The 17,369-nt window shown below is 34.9% G+C and overlaps 1 pseudogene; it reads right to left on the bottom strand.

Moving 5' to 3' along the window:
• Positions 1-15,276: 15,276 nt before the first annotated feature.
• Positions 15,277-15,424, bottom strand: LOC145244197 (U2 spliceosomal RNA; annotated as a pseudogene).
• Positions 15,425-17,369: the final 1,945 nt, after the last annotated feature.

The following is a 17,369-nucleotide window of genomic DNA, read 5'->3' as shown; positions in this document are numbered from 1 at the left end:
TTGGGATGGATGGCTTTCGTCTGGGAGAGGCCCCGTGTTTTGACAAGCTTCTGGGTTTGACCTTTACTCCTGATCTGAAATGGAACATGTACATCAAGTCTGTTGCCAAGGTCGCTGGAAAGATGGTGGGATCCTTCTACCGCTCCAGAAGATATCTCACTACTGATGCAATTCTCTATCTATATAAAAGCCAAGTACGTCCAAGGATGGAATACTGCTGCCATATCTGGGCAGGAGCTGCTAAAAACAGCCTATCCTGCCTTGATAGAGTACAAAATAGACTTCGTGGCTTAGTGGGGGATGCCCTTTTCTCTACCCTGCAACCTCTCTCCCACAGAAGAGACGTTGCGAGCCTATCCTTGTTTTATCGTTATTCCATGGCAGGTGCTCGTCTGAACTCCAATCTCTGGTCCCCCCTCGCCAATCTTTCACGAAAAACACCCGTCTAGCTGAATCCACTGTGAAAAATTTCCCCCACTCTTTATCTGTGCCTAAATCAAAACATGGATTCCATGAACAAAGCTTCTTTCTTAGAACTGCACGCCTGTTGAACTCTGTTTCGTCTGCCTGCTTCCCACCTGACTACAACTTGGATGTCTTCAAGTCCAACGTTAACAAATTCCTAATGAACCGTCCCCTTAAGTAAACAGTTCATCAAATCTCCACACTAACGTACTGTACTTGCAATAACCCTTATCCCTGAGTGCCTTCCGGGCCTTGATAAGTGGTGCCCACCGTGTAAAAAAAATATAGCACCTGTTGATCATGACACCCAGATGTTTCTTCTGGGTCTCACCATTTGTATTGCTTGTATTGGGCATTTTTCATATTGTGGTGTTTGTGGCAACATTGTGCCCAGAATTGTTTTACTTGTGGTTCTGATTCAGGGATAGTGTATATCTCTCATAGATATGGAAGGTATAGTGCACTACTACACATACATAAAAGACATGAACAGACAGAGAAAAGGTAAGAGGGACTTATCAATATTTACTTAGTATAAGTCTGCAGCTCTATTCCAAACTTAAGAGGATATTTGAAGATAGTTTCCCCTCCTATATTTACTCGTGAATTTGTATTGTGGGATCAATTGGCACAGTTGGTTACTTTTTCATAGTCTTTAAGGAAATTCTGAATACTTTAAATTTTTGATAATAACGGCAAAAGAAAAAATAAAATAAACAAAAAATAAAATGGAATGAGATACATAAATAAGACATTTTTTCCGGTTCTTATTTGCTAAACACAACAAAAAATCCACTGTGCGATTTGAAAATGTTTGCTTTCGTTAAAATATTTTTGTCCACTAAAAATGATGCTCTTTTCCATCAATCAGATGTTTTAAGTGTGTGAGTTGAGGGGTCACATAGCGATATTTAATCTATGCTGTTGGTTGTGATTTCTACTGAGCATAGTTGTGGATATATTTATTTTGCCATATTTACTGCGGAGGAGGCGAACTAATCCTATTTCGAATATTTATGCTGTTCAATAAGTAAATTTTTATTTTAAATTAGTAACGTAGAATAGACTATTATAGTAAACTTTAGGTACGGGAAAATGAATGCCGATGCTCAAAATGTATAAACATTTTAACCCCTCCCTTTACTTAAAAATTCACCAAAAATCAGGCAAGTAACTAATTTTAATGAAAATTTCAGTATTTATCAAATAATGATTACGGAATATAATGAAACAATTATTTTTATTTAAATCTTAGTGTAAATGCATTATTTTGTTTAAACAAAAAATACCTTTACTAAAATTATGAGTTTCAGTAGTAAATAAAAAACGCAAAGAATTTTTTTTTTATATGAATAAAGCATCGTAATTTGTAACATTAAAAATATTTACAGGAACATTACAAAAAAAGCCCCTAAAATCCGTATTAATGAATTCGATATAACTCAAAGAAAAATGAATTTCTCGAACTACCGATATTACCATTGAATTAAACATTTTTTATTTAATATTTTCACACAAAAAAATTATAATAGCAAAAATATTTCTTTTTTTTTTTAATTACAGATTTCGTATAATTTTTATATGCAAGATTTTAATAATTTCCTTGCTCACAAGAATGTGAAACTTTCGGTGTAGCAGAATTGTTATATAATATTGGTCAATAATAAAAAAAAATAAATTTAAAAAAAGGAACATAGAAAATTTTATACAAAAGTTTACAATAGAAATGTACTGATGCACGTCTGGGGAAAAAAGAAACCCAGCACCTCTCCTTCCTTTTAATTACATGACGTAATTCTCAGACAGATTTTCGACTGTCTCAGATTTTGAGCCTCCGTATATTCCGTATTTCCAAAAGTACGGTTTGTTGTGCTTTTTGAGAACGGAAAGAACACTCGGTTTGGGGGCTAATTAAGCTGTTTTTGTGCAAACAATGTGTTTTTCTTTATTTAATTCAATATCTTAGGATTTTAATTTACTAATTATCTTTGAAATAGACCCAGAAAACTTATATTTATCTCTCAAATGATTTTTTTATAATGAATTTATTTGACTTCAAAATTTAGCTGAATTAGTTAGCTTACCGTGAAAACATTTTTATAACGTTTTTTTGTTTCACGTGTACAAATATTTATTTTCTTTTGGAAATTAAGTTTAGTCCTTAATCTTTCAAATGCAATCAAAAAGTAGTCGGAAACCTACAAAAAAAAATTATGATAAATCGGATTTCAAAACTAGGTCCCCCTATCCTTATTCGTTTATTTTTGCCCGTACCTAGTAAACTTATTTGCAAGCAAGTTAATGTGGGGACTTTTCAAAAAGAGTAAAAATAACCATTACTTGGTGAATCTCAAACAGTAAATTAGTGCTTACGTTACATAAGATAAAGATATAAGCAAATAAATAAATACAAATAAAAAATAAATCGAAAAATTAAAATGGAATGAAATACATAAATAAAATATATATCTGGGGCACAACAAAAAGTCCACTGTGCTTTTTTAAAAGGGCTGTTTTCGTTAAAATATTCTTTGTCCTGTAAATTTGGCCTTCTTATCCATACCTCACATGTTCAAAGTGTGTGAGTTGAGGGGGTCACTTAGCGATATTTAATCTATGTTGTTGGGTGTGACTTCTACTGATCGTAGTCGTGGGTCGATTTTTTTGCCATATTTACTATGTAGGGAGGGGGGATGATATTATTATCGTCTCACATGGAGCTTTCACACAAGTCAGCAAACGATCTGATTGGAGACCTGTGGTGTTCTCTGGAAGCTGAGTGACAACAAGTCTCCCCAGACGTTCAGCTTTCTCCTCCTCCTTCGATAGCATTTGCAAATAAATTTGCATCATCGCAACAGCCTCTTACCATTGATTTCTCGCTAGCAGTGGCCATTGGTTTATACTGGAATTTGAGTGGCACTAAGCCTCCCCAAAATCCCAGTTCTCTTCGCACTTGTCCAGCGGAGGTCTGGCCAGTGCTCCCTCCTCGGTCTTTCCATCCTCCTTGACCCTTCTCGGCTCTTTGGTATCACTTTTTTTTTGGGGGGGGGGCGGTGGGGAAATAATGGATTTTCACTTCTGATGATCTAAACAAATAAAAGAATCTACATCATAATCATATCGTATGAATCTGAAGATTCTATTGTTTGCATTGGTTTCCCTGATATTTTTGTAGTCAGAATTTATTCGAGAAAAACTTCGGATACTTACAGGAGGGGGCATGTGAAAGTTATAAACATCCTAAGTGAAAATGATTTTTGTGGAATGAACTGGATTAGAACACCCAGGTCGACGTGAATTCTTTTATTCAGAATGAAGGATATATTTTCAAATTCTATGTAAGACGATTGGAGTTATCTAAATTGCTATTTGCTTTCCAATAAAAGTATATTTATTTAAAAAAAGTTCAATGGAATAAGTCGGGACTAGACTATCGCATACTTAAAAACACACACACACACACCAACCGTTGGCGATTATTTAAATTTCGTTTCTTTAATTCTTCTCTTTGGATTATGTCATCTAGGAGGCGGCTAGACACCAAAAAATCACGCGAAATGTCTTGACACTAAAAAAGTAAGCGAAAGTTAATAAAAAAACATTTCAAACAGAAAATTAAAACAAAATAATCAAAGACAGAATAGCATATAAATCGTGATAGAATCTAGAAAAGAAAAAAAGAAAAGAAATACGTCTCATTTATTTATTACTTTATTTGTTGGACAGATTTTTATGTATTATGTAGCGGTATATATATATATATATATATATATATATATATATATATATATATATATATATATATATCGTGAGAAACAAGCTCGCATAATTGGAAAGAGCCTGGCACATCAGAAAAGACCATAAAACAGTTATATGGGTTCCTTTCGAAGATATCAAGTCAGTGGTTGCCAAATTAGTGGGACTAAAATGACGGCTTAGCCTGGCAGCATACATTTTCCAAATTGTTGATTGAACTTGGGAAATGAGTTCACTATTTAACAAATGGAAATTCAAATAATTCAAGATGAAAGTTCCTCTGGCTGTGTTGTTTTTATACAACAAAAAACAAGAATAGCAAATATATTGTTAGGTGTAAAACCCGCCATAAAGAATTTAAGACAACATGGACGAATTGTAGTCGTGTCTGTGTCCGGACATTTACTCTTGAAACACGAAAATGGCGTGCTGCATTGTTGACTGTTCAATATTTCCTACCCAACTGTCTCTAATACAAAATCTGTGGTTAAATCTTCTGCCTTAATTACGCCTTCAAGAATGGTTGTAAGGGAGGTTAGAATTGTGAAGCAGAAGGAGGGAGTCGAAGGAGGAGAAGGAGATAAGGTGAAGGAGAGTGCAAGTCGCACTTCACAGTATAATTTCTGACAATATATTTACGAATTAATGCACATTACTTTTTATTATACTGGACGATAATTTGACGTCTAATTTGTTTTTTATTTCTCTTCTTTTCAATGAAACACTCTTATGCTTATTGCTTAAAATCTTAAGAATATAAATGACTTAGGGCTCACAAGATCACAGATGAAATTGTCAGGTGTATTTAACAAAATGTAGCTGAAGTGTATCTCCACCATGTATATTAGATTATAATCTTTTTATATTTACAATTACCATTTTGTATTATTAACAAGTATGTTTACGTGGCGTTTTTTTCGGAAGCATAGGCAGTAATGTGGGAATTGAAATTCCCAAGCTAACTTGATTATCGCTCTTTAACTCTGGTAACCAGAGAGCGACACAGCTACGTCACTTCCTATTTTATAGACTTCTTTCTCTTTTCGCTAGACCCTCAACCAGACAACATGTGATGTAACGCGCTCTGGTTGGCATGATCAGCCAACCAGCTCTGCTACCCGTCAGCCTATCATCAAATACTAACCGCAAGTAACGTTACTCTCTTCCCAACGAACTCTTACTATCTATATCTTTATTCTTTCTCTTGTATGTTTATGTAAATAAATCTGTTATATATAGGAGTCTTATTAAGAGAGAGTCTTAGAGTCTTAGAGAGAGTTTTATTAAAAGGGATGTTGTTGCGTTTTGTGTTCAGTTCATATTTATAAAATGTTCGTACTTAGAAGTATAATAGAAGCTCTTAGAGTGAGGAAACAGTGTTGAGACAGTCTTAGTGTTCATATTGTGTATGTAAGATGTGTATGTAAAGACATTTTAAACCACATGATATACAAGACATATAATAACACTTTTCACTTTACCTTTTGGTATAATTACAACACAAAGACGACGTTTATAAAAACACATGATGGGTTTATTTCTTCTCATGACCGGTCGTTGTTTTCTGAGGAATTTAACCTATATTCCCAGTAACCTATTTTTCCAATATGTTAAAAACATGTTTATTATATTATCTTGTAGTTGCATTCTTTCAATTGAATTTTCATAACAGAATTGACAACGCACATTCTTTTCTTGAAACTATTTTATCTCTAAGCTAAACAATGGTTTGTTTTAAATTCCATTTTCTAATTCTCTCTCGTAATCTATTTCTAAACCTAATTTACGAGGTTCGAATTCCGTCTATTCTATTTCATTTTCATTTTAACTAAATCTCTCTATTTTTATACTTACATGAAAAGGGGACAGCCCTTATTATGTAACATCCCTGCCTTCCATATTTCACAAAACAAATGTATGCATTTTTAAATTTAGTACATTTTTTTCTACATTTACACAACCACACAGCTAGGAAAGATCAGGCTAAAAAATCTCTTTCAGTCAGCTCTCCTCGGCCGACTTCATAATTATTATATTTTCATAAGATCAGAACCTTTCTGATCTTCTTGGCATTTACTTTTTGAGTGTAGGGTATTTACCTATGATTCACATCAGCTACTTTCCAGCCACCCATATGCCGCAGACTAGAGGTTTCCACCTCCCTCGAAATGGACGACTCCCTTCGTCTCAAAAGTGTCCTGATCGTCTCTTTCCGCATGGTTAGTCTTATCAAGTATGGCTTTATTTTTTATTCTATAACTATCTTATACTGGACATACCAAAGCTCATAACCAATCTTCTTGGTTGGCTTTAACTATCAAGATATACCTTTTTTCTCTCATACGGATTCACTCGGATTTCCTTGCTTGGATTCTTGAAACTTCGACGAGGATTTAGAAATATAACTAACACCTTTTGCGCTACAACACCTTCATTGCGCACTAAATTATATCTAATTGCCCGATTTTTTGTGATTTTTCTTTTCTCTCACCAGAGCTTCCCAGATCCAGCAGATATATCCCACATTCATGCGTCTCTAAAAAAATACAAGGTTATATCTTTCTTACGTAATCTACGGCATATTTTTGCCTGCCTCTTACTTCATTAAGCTATATGTGATTGCCTCGGGACTACCTATCATCGGTTTACTGGTCCCCTTAAGAATTTTCGTATTCTTTCCAATGCCTGTTTATTAATTAAGCCAAGTCTTACCACTTGCTTGGAGTCGTTACGTGCAACCAGCTTATTTTAAGCACTTAATTAACCAGGTTCCCAAATTTTTCGAATAGGGGCACATCTTGTGGTTATCAATCCCTACCAAGTCATTTTTCTTGGAAAAAATTATAGGATCTCTAAAAAAAACAAAACAAAAACTAAATGCTAAAAAAACACCTTTCTTACGGCTTATCACATCTAAAAACTCTCTAAATACCCCTTTACGTAATTTTAATTCTTGTCCCCCTTCTAAAATTCTAACTGAATCTGTAAGCCAACCATACGTCTATACTCGTTTTATTTTCTCCTAGACTGTTTAAATCTAATGTATATTTACTGATGACTTTGAATTCTTGCTGTGAAAACAATGACATTTACATTACAATATGGTTCAACATCAACATATTTTCAAAAGAAAATACCTTAATACATTTAAACATTTTGCAACAAAACAAAAAAAATAAAAATTCGTTACATTATACATTTCAAAAGTCCGTTAACACAAAACAAAAAATTGTCCCTTTTTCAAAGACCAGAACAATTAAAACACACTAAATAGCCGAAAATTATTCACAATTTGATTTTCATTTCTGCATCCTTCTTTTTTGCTATTGTGTATTTTATTTTATTTATTTATTTATTCATTCATTCTTCCTTTTAATACTCGAGAATTTTAAATGTACTTTCGACTTTTGACACTAAATTGTTATTTATTATGATTGACAGTTTCTCTAAACAAATCAGACATTAACACACATTTTTATGAATGACACATTGTCCTATTTTCTATTTGTGTGCGGCCGTGTTTTTATTTTATTTATGAATGAAATATTCGTGGGTAGCTTTTTTTAACTGACTGTATCTCTTTTATCATTCATTACGGCATATCGGCCTTTTTTTCTTTTTTAATATTTTCTTGCAAACTTTAGATTTCTGTGTGCGTGTGTGTTCAAATTTTTTTTCTTTTTGTACCCATTTCTGTGATCGTGTATTTTTTCCCCGTGGTATTATTTATTTATTTATTTAATTATCTTGGACCCTTTTAAAACGTTGTGTTTCTTTTTTTTCCGTGGTTCCGAAGTTTTTTCTTTTTTTTTTAAACTCACCCTTGCTGGGTGGTCTGGTCGCTACGGCTCCAAATTGTATTTATTGTATTTACCCCAGGTTCGGTTTTGCATCGTTGATACAAATTGGTCAACGGGCACCAAATCGTGTTTGTTATATATTTATTGTTATTATTGTTATTGTTATATCGTTCGTTGTTAGGACTTTTTAATAGTGAGAGCCTTTGAGTCTTATTAAGAGTTTGTTGTTGTGTCTTAGAGAGAGAGAGAGAGATGTTGTAAGAGAGATTGTTCGTGTTATTGAAAGGTTCATATATATAATGTTCAGTAGAAGTGTAATAGAAGTTCTTAGAGTGAGGAAACAGTGTTGAGACAGTCTTAGTGTTCATATTGTGTATGTAAGATGTGTATGTAAAGACATTTTAAACCACATGATATACAAGACATATAGTAAAAATTTTCACTTTACCTTTTGGTAGAATTACAACACAAAGGCGACGTTTATAAAAACACATGATGGGTTTATTTCTTCTCCCGACCGGCCTTGGTTTTCTGAGTCAAGAATTCAAAGCTTCACATTCTAAGTTTCAAAAGTGACTGTCTCGCTGCTAGACGTTCGAATCCCAACTGCAGACTATCGTCTGTCGTCCTCAAACTCCCTCTTAGTTTCTCCCCAGTTTCTCTAAAGTTTCTAACTATCCGAGAACTTCCCATTTTCCATGACGTCATACACATGTTAAAACATGTGTCTTCTTTCACGTGTTCTGGACATGCGTGTCCAAAACTTTTTCCTTTGTTTACAAAAGGAATTTTAACCTATATTCCCAGTAACCTATTTTTCCAATATGTTAAAAACATGTTTATTATATTATCTTGTAGTTGCATTCCTCAATTGGATTTTTCATGACAAAATTGACAACGCACATTCTTTTCTTGAAACTATTTTATCTCTAAGCTAAACAATGGTTTGTTTTACATTCCATTTTCTAATTCTCTCTCGTAATCTATTTCTAAACCTAATTTACGAGGTTCGAATTTCGTCTATTCTATTTCATTTTCATTTTAACTAAATCTCTCTATTTTTATACTTACATGAAAAGGGGACAGCCCTTATCATGTAACAAATCTACATTCATTCATTATTATTTATCGGTATGTTTCGTCTCTTCCTTATGCGACCCATGCTTTTCAATCTCTTACCATTTATTTAACAACCAAATAGGATGGAGTCTCAATTACATAAACAGACCAACCTGTTCTTCACGGTACAAGAGAATAGTTAAAAACTGTGTGAAACAACGTTTTCTAATTCTATCACCTCGTCCTTTCTCCCATCTCCCTCACTTTCTATCACCCTCTGTCTTGTTTTCTATGGAAATTGAAAAAAAATATTTACGAAATCCTACATAACAACATTACACAGTTATTCTAAATATCGACCTTCATGAGTAATTATGTTCCTTTTCATCAGCTAAAAAGAAATAATTTAAAAAGTGTATTTTGTCCGAGACGAACGTGAAATCCCATTGTAGAGGTTCTTGCATGCTAGATAGGTTCTTTACACGAACTGATTCTGTATGTTAGTATACTTATTTGTACTAACATGCACAAATTTAAATGTATTGCAAACAAATATTTCGCTGCTCAAGTCTTTACATAGTGTCTCTGAAGAAATGATCCCAAATAGTAACTTTCATCCAAATGGCAATATGACTTGTTTGAGATGAATTAGAGGATATATATATATATATATATATATATATATATATATATATATATATATATATATATTTATGCAATTGTAGAATTATCATCTAAAGGAATAAATACGAAAGTGGAACATATACTCAATTCGAAGGTAAACAATAAATAAATAAATAAATAAATACAGCAACAAAAAACAAGGTGAGTCAACTGTTTCATCCTTTATAATAGGAATTATGATGATGTTCATATATATATATATATATATATATATATATATATGACAAATATATTTTGATGTCTGAACATTAGCAATTTTGGAATATATTTAAATGATATGTTTAAAGTTGTCCAAATGGTTATGAACAATAAAAAATACACAATATGATGTTCTATTTTTATATTTTTTCTTTTGACTTTGACAAAAAATATTATATGCATTAAAACCGATAATCCTGAAGCTTAATTAACTGAGTCAATTTATATTATTTGTATATGAACGTTACCGAAATTTTAATGTATAAAAATTTTAGTTAAAAATATATGTATCGATCGATGCCTCTGTTCATTCTCAAAATACAAACGATACCCATGTAGGGGCAGTTGCGCCTGTAATTTGAGGCAAGGGTCCAGCAATTCCTAACCAACCACACCTCTCCTGAATCGACACTGTTTGGGTCCAGTGGCAAAGAGAAGACCAATACGACTGGAAAAAATGCCGAGACAAGCAGAGAGCACATACAGCATCTGGAAGTCCCAAATGGTCACCCATTTCGTAATGACCAGTCTCAACGCTGCTTAACTTTGGTGATCCAGCGGGAATATATATATATATATATATATATATATATATATATATATATATATATATATATATATATATATGCTAGCAGAGAAACCCAAAATTGTTTGGGATTGAGTGAGGATCAACTAATGTTCTGCCTTCCCATATTTTTATTGTCAGCAAAATTTCTCATTTTTTAATCAAATCCAATGCTTGCCTGCTTTTGTAAGAAACCCCACCGGCAGTGTACCGGAAGGAAGGTTCAGATGCCTCCCCACAGTGACTTAGTCCACAAACATTGTATTCTTCATTGCACTGTAGAGAATCTACTGTTGATTTTATAATATTATCTGTAAATAATAGCTTCACTTAAGATCAAAATGCAAAAGCCAAGTTTCATAGTTTAATTGTGCTCTAAACAGAAACATAGAAATATTTATTTCGAATGCGTCCCCCTGCCTTATCAAAAAATCAACAGTTGATTTTATGAAATGATTTTTACATAATCACTTGAATTAAAATTAAACATACAAAAGTCAAGTATTATGGTTAAATTGTGCTCTAAAACGAAATATTCATTTCCAACGGGCCCTGTCTTATAAAAGAACCTACATTTGAATTTATAAGCTAGAACTTTCTGATTGTGCGGTGATAAAATCTTTCAAATGCACTTGTAATGTTAGGTTGCATAAAAGTGTGAACTTTTATAAAAATCAGACTTCTTTCTTTAATTGGATTTTTTCGATTTTCAATACTTTCGATACTTATCTGATGCATTCCGATATAAAATCTATATACCAACATTCTCAGACACATAAAAAAAAATCCGCCCAACCGTTTTCAAGCCCATAGGGGACGAACATATATATATATATATATATATATATATATATATATATATATATATATATATATATATATATATATATAAGCTTTGTGGGTTCTGTGTAGTTTTTTACTTTTAGCTGGACACACGCACAGAGGCAATTTTCCTTTATGTAATAGAAAACAATAGATTACTGTGATACCCATTCTAAAACCACTTCTCTCCTTTCATATCCATAGATATTGATGGAATCTATCGTTACTGGTCTGATAGAGAAACAGGGTGGGAGAGTAAACGTTTGGGTAAGGAAATCAATAAGGAAAAAGAAACAAACAGAATATGACCCTACCAGGAAGTTGCTACAAAAAAAAAAAATTACCCCCAAAGCCAAACTTGACTGGGTTCCAATTAATTAAATGATACTGAATTATCTAAGTAACTTAATGTAATTGATATTTCTCCTTCGATTCAACTCTTCAGACCAGTTAGTGGGTACTATATACACACACGCAAACAGTTTATTTTTCTACTTTGCCCGTGCGCGTGTGCGCACACACACACACACTTTCTTTTCTCATTTTTTACACAAACACACTAACCTACACATTCTTCTCTCAATCTTTCTGTTTCTCAATCTAAACATAGCAGCTTCCTTCAGTCTTGACAGACTATGGATACCCACTGCAAATACTGCCTGCCCGTGGAATTTTTGTGGCTAGTGTTGCGCAATCACAACCACACCTTTCCTGAGTTGACATTGTAAAATACCAATGGCAAATTCAGGTTCAAGACAATGCCAAGATAAGCGGCGGGCACCTACAGCGCCTAGAATTCCCAAATTTTCATCCAGCTGGTACTAGCCAGGTTCAACGTTGCTTAACTTCGATGATCTGACGCGAACGGGTGTGTCAACGTAATTATACACACATGCGTGCATGCACTGTCTCCCTATCTGTCTACAAAGCCACACACTTAGTTGTTCCCTTTCATAAACACCAACAAACATAGAAACTCATGTAAAGTACATGTAGCCAGCTTTTCTCTTTCACATATATACTAACTCACACACACTCAAAATTTCGCTCTCACATACGTTCTCTCATTCTTATTTCTATGTACGCCCTCTTTCTCTTTCCTCTCTTCTATTCTATCGCTGATTTTTTTTCATATACTATATCTCTCTCTCTTTCTCTTTTCATATTCATTTCCTCTCTCTTTTTTAATTATTGAGTTCTTTCGTTTCTTATTCTTACTTTCTCTATATTTCTCTCACTCCGTTTCTCTTCTTTTCCAGATTTATTATCTCTTTGGATTTTTTTTCTTTTTATATTTCCTTCTCTATTCTTTTGATTCTTTCGCTTTCTCCCCATCCCCATTCTCCCATCTTTTTTTCTCTGTATTTTATCTCTCTTTCCCTTAAGAGGTTTACCCTCTGATTTTCTCATGCATATACATCCACTCTCTTTTGTTTCAGTCACACACACACACACACACACACACACACACACACACACACACACACACACACACACACATATTCCTTTTTTTTTCTTTTTCTGTTACGTTGGTTGTCCGGAACCAATCTATTGTAATCTCAGTCGCAAAGGAGACAAACAACAGAAAAGAATTTCAACTTGCTTGTTTATTTCTGTACAACAACATTTATTCCCTCATTCTTTTGTTACTGGTTACTGGGTCCCTCACGTGATCGTCTTCTCGAACGTGATCTCGAACTTTATTTTCCCTCTCTAATGCTTTTAAGAGTCTTAATACTTCCCTACCTGTGACGCCATTTTGTATGCTTTTGCATACGCGCCTCTGCGCTATGTTACATCTCTCTCTCTTTCTCTCTCTCTTTCTCTCTCTCTCTCTCTCTCATATAGACACCAACAAGCATTTTCTATTCCAGAAACCCTTTATTTTACACACATTATTTTAATATCTTCCCCTTTTTCTCTCATACATAAGTATATGCTTTAAAAATTAGCACGCATTTACTCGCAAGTATAACCTCTCTTTCCTCTCATCTCTCTCATAACCTACTTTTTGCATACACAAACACAGTCCCTATATTTCACACCTGCACCCACACACATAAGCAAACCAGGATGGCTTTTATTAGCCCAGTGGATATTGTTACGTTCTATGGTATTTATTGTGGTCATCTAAGCACAAATATCATGGGAAAGATATTAACCCAGCAATTTTTTTTTTTACACAGTGGTCACCACTTATCAAGGCCCGGAAGCCACTCAGGGATAAGGTTTATTGCAAGTACATTACGTTAGTGTGGAGATTTGATGAGTTGTTTACTTAAGGGGGCGGTTCATTAAGGATTTGTTAACGTTGGACTTGAAGACATCCAAGTTGTAGTCAGGTGGGAAGCAGGCAGACGGAACAGAGTTTCACAGGCGTGCAGTTCTAAGAAAGAAGCTTTGTTCATGGAATCCACGTTTTGATTTAGGCACAGATAAAGAGTGGGGGAAATTTTTCACAGTGGATTCAGCTAGACGGGTGTTTTTCATCAGAGGAGAGAGAATCAGAGAGAACTTTGTCATTTACAGCATTTGATGTGTTGCCATAGATAGTCGTGTCATCAGCATAGATGTCAACGAATGATTTAAGTATGTGTTTAGGGAGGTCATTGATGTAGATGAGGAAGAGAAAGAGAGTTGGGCCCAGGATTGACCCCTGAGGGACACCAGCATTAATACTGCAGACCTCCAATTTTTGTCCATCGACCACTACTCTTATGAGCCTATCGGAGAGAAATGATTTCCCCACAATTATTGCCTAAATAACAATTTGGTCCCATCAATAATAGTAGCTTGCCTGGGAGTATACACTACACTGATCGTCTTCAAAGGAGGCGGTAATACCTGGGAGAATAGTATCATGACAAACAAATATATCCTAATCTATATCTCTACAAAGCCACTATTTGCCTATGTATGGAGCAATGTTGCCACATCTGGCCTGGTGCATCCACCACTAGTCTTTCCCTCTAAGACAGATTATTTTAATGGAATGTACTCTAACAAACATGTACCACTTGTGCTCCCTCAAGGTAAATACGCTCAACTAACCGAAAAAGCAGTAAAATTCCATCCCTTCACTGTAGAGATTCCTAGATGCTGGAAATCTTTCTGCTCTAATAGTTTCTTTCCTCGGATTGCTACACTTTGGAATTCCCTACTCAGACTATACTAACATGAAGAAGTTTAAGTGTATTTGAATAGACATCTCGCTGCTCAACTCCCTACATAGTGTCCTCGTAGATATGGCACCAAATAGTAACTCCTTTCGTCCAAGCAGCACTATGCATTGTTTAAGGTTAATATGAGCAAAAAAACAATGTACCATACTATAAGCATAACTGGAATGAAATCTACGAGCCTACCACAAAAGAACCCTCTACAGCACGTTTCTTTTCTATTAGTGTTAAATTTTAACAGTAAAGAAACAGCAAACATATGCGTCATGTCAATGAAATTAATGCACAGAAAAACGCTCTGATACGATGACGCTATGCAGAAAACTTATGAAAGAAAATGTGAGAACATTGAAGATGTCGAGTTGCCACAAAGAAGCTTCAAGTCTCTAAATCCTACTTACACTCCCTTCCAAGAAAGGCAGAGATAACCACAATGTCGGTTTTAAACGTGGAGGAAATCGACCTCGTCTAAAACAAGGTGGATACCCATTAGTCACGTGCTCTCGTGTAATGAATGAATGCGTGAGTGTAAGATTGACATGAAATTCTTAAAGATAAACTAAAATGACCGAAAAATGGGCTTAAATGACTTAAATAAATAAAAAGTAAATGAGTTAGAATGACTTTAATGAACTTAAGGATGAATTGAATGACCTTAAGAATGACTTGAATGCTTAAAAAATAACTGGAATCCTTAAAAAATAACTTGAATGATCCGGAGAATGATTTAATGGCTTTGAGACTGATTGGTTGTAAAGTGGGTGATCATTTTACATTAAAACAATACAGAAAGTGATCCCCCACTTTATATCACAAAGTTACAAACATAAGTACAGCATGTAGTAAGAACAGATACTACACTTTGATCTTGGGCAAAAGGCCAAGAAAAGGGTATTTATTTGCTCCCCCACCGAGCAAATTAGGCACAAGGCTGATTTTTAATGTGAGGAGTGAAGGGAAATTGGGACCAACTCCCCGGGGAGTAGGGGAGCTGGATAGTTACAATTGGTATGAAGGGTTGCCCCTACATTGACCAAGGTCTTATATGTGGGATCGCCCCCACATATGGTCTTTGCTTGCAGTATCTGCCGGAACAGATGGTATTTATTTGCTCCCCCACCGAGCAAATTAGGCACAAGGCCGATTTTTAATGTGAGGAGTGAAGGGAGGGGGAAGGGAAAAAGGGGACCAGCTCCCGAGAGGTGGGAAATGGGAGCTGGTTAAAGGTCAGGCATGTGGGGTTGCCCCCACATCTGGTCTTTGCTAGTCATAGCTAGTCATAGCTAGTCATAGCTTGCAGTATCTGCCGGAACAGATACTACACTTTGATCTTGGCCCAATAGGCCAAGAAAAGCTTAACAAGCTAAGAACAACATCTGTTAACAACAGACCTTTGATCTTAATCAAAAAGTCCAAGCACAAAAGTGTTACGGACAGACTGATAGACTGACAGACCGACAGACCGACCGACGGACCGACGGAGTGACTTATAGAGTCGCTTGCATGCGACTAAAAAGATGCTCTGAATTCTGACAAAAATAAAAATTGCCTCTGTTTAGAATGATTTTTTTTCCTTCACTGACCTAGATGGGAGGTTATACTAGTTCAGTTGTTAATGACGCAGACTGGCGATCACGGTGTCCCAAGTTGGAATCCACTTTGGTCTACAAAGACTCCCTTTCACCCGGGGTGTTGGCAGCCTTCATATGATCTTTCCTATAAGTATCTGATGTCTTTCTAAGAGAATATCAGTGAAACTAATGTCAACAATAGAATCTTCAGATTCATACAATATAAGGATGATGAGCAGAAGTGATGACGTGTAGTAAAGCTATTTACTTATTCTTGCCATGAAGTATCTGCTAAGCAAAATTGCAAAGACTGCTGCAAAGAAGGTTGGTGCCCTTTATCGAGCTAGAAGACTGCTCACGCCTGAGAGTATCCTGTACCTTTACAAGGCCACTATTCACCCATGCATGGAGTATTGTTGCCACATCTGGGCTGGTGCATCTACCACTAGTCTCTTCCTTTTAGATATAGTCCAAAAAAGAGTTGTCAATCTAATCGGTCCAACTTTATCAACTAAGCTCCAGCCTCTGTCCCATCGCCACAATGTTGCATAATTGTGCTTGTTTTAGAAAAATTTTAATGGGCTGTGTTCTAATGAACCTGTTTCAATTGTACCCCCTCGAAGTACATATCCTCGACAAACCTGCTTAGCAATAAGATCTCACCCCTTCACTGTTGATGTCCCTAAATACTAAAAAGCTTTTCATTCTAATAGTTTCCTCCCTCGAACAGCTAGACTTTGGAATTCCCATCCTGTTACCTGGCAGTACTAATATGCAGAAGTTTTACAACATGGGAAGGTAGACGAAAAGAAAAAAAGAAAAAAAAACAAAACACTGAAGATGGAGTATACCTCTGAAATATATTTGTTATAAATTTCAAACAAGTAAAATATTTGTTTATTTTCCTAATATTACGTCGTGATTTGGCTTTCAAGTGCTTTTTATGCATATTTTATTTTATTTAAATTAAAACAACGTTTCTATATGAACTCTCATCCTTGATGATAAACAAACATCTTGTTAATCTTTCCTAGACATGGCCCCAAATAGTAGCCCCTACGTCCAAGTGGCGATGTGCTTTGTAAGGGGTGAACATAAGTAAAAATAAAATGTATGAAATATGTTCAAATCTGGAATTTCTTCAATTTATTTCTGGCCATCGATTATTATAAAGTATAATCAAGCAAAGCAAAAGTATGCATATTTGCACTTGCTTCATTTTCATTCGAAACAGTATTTGATGTTGCCACATCAATGTTGTATGCAA

Source organism: Euprymna scolopes, chromosome 22, assembly GCF_053919585.1.
Source record: "Euprymna scolopes isolate OS-2025 chromosome 22, ASM5391958v1, whole genome shotgun sequence".
Lineage (NCBI taxonomy): Eukaryota > Metazoa > Mollusca > Cephalopoda > Sepiida > Sepiolidae > Euprymna > Euprymna scolopes.
Note: the sequence above shows the minus strand (reverse complement) of the source record. Positions and strands in the feature narration are given on the sequence as shown.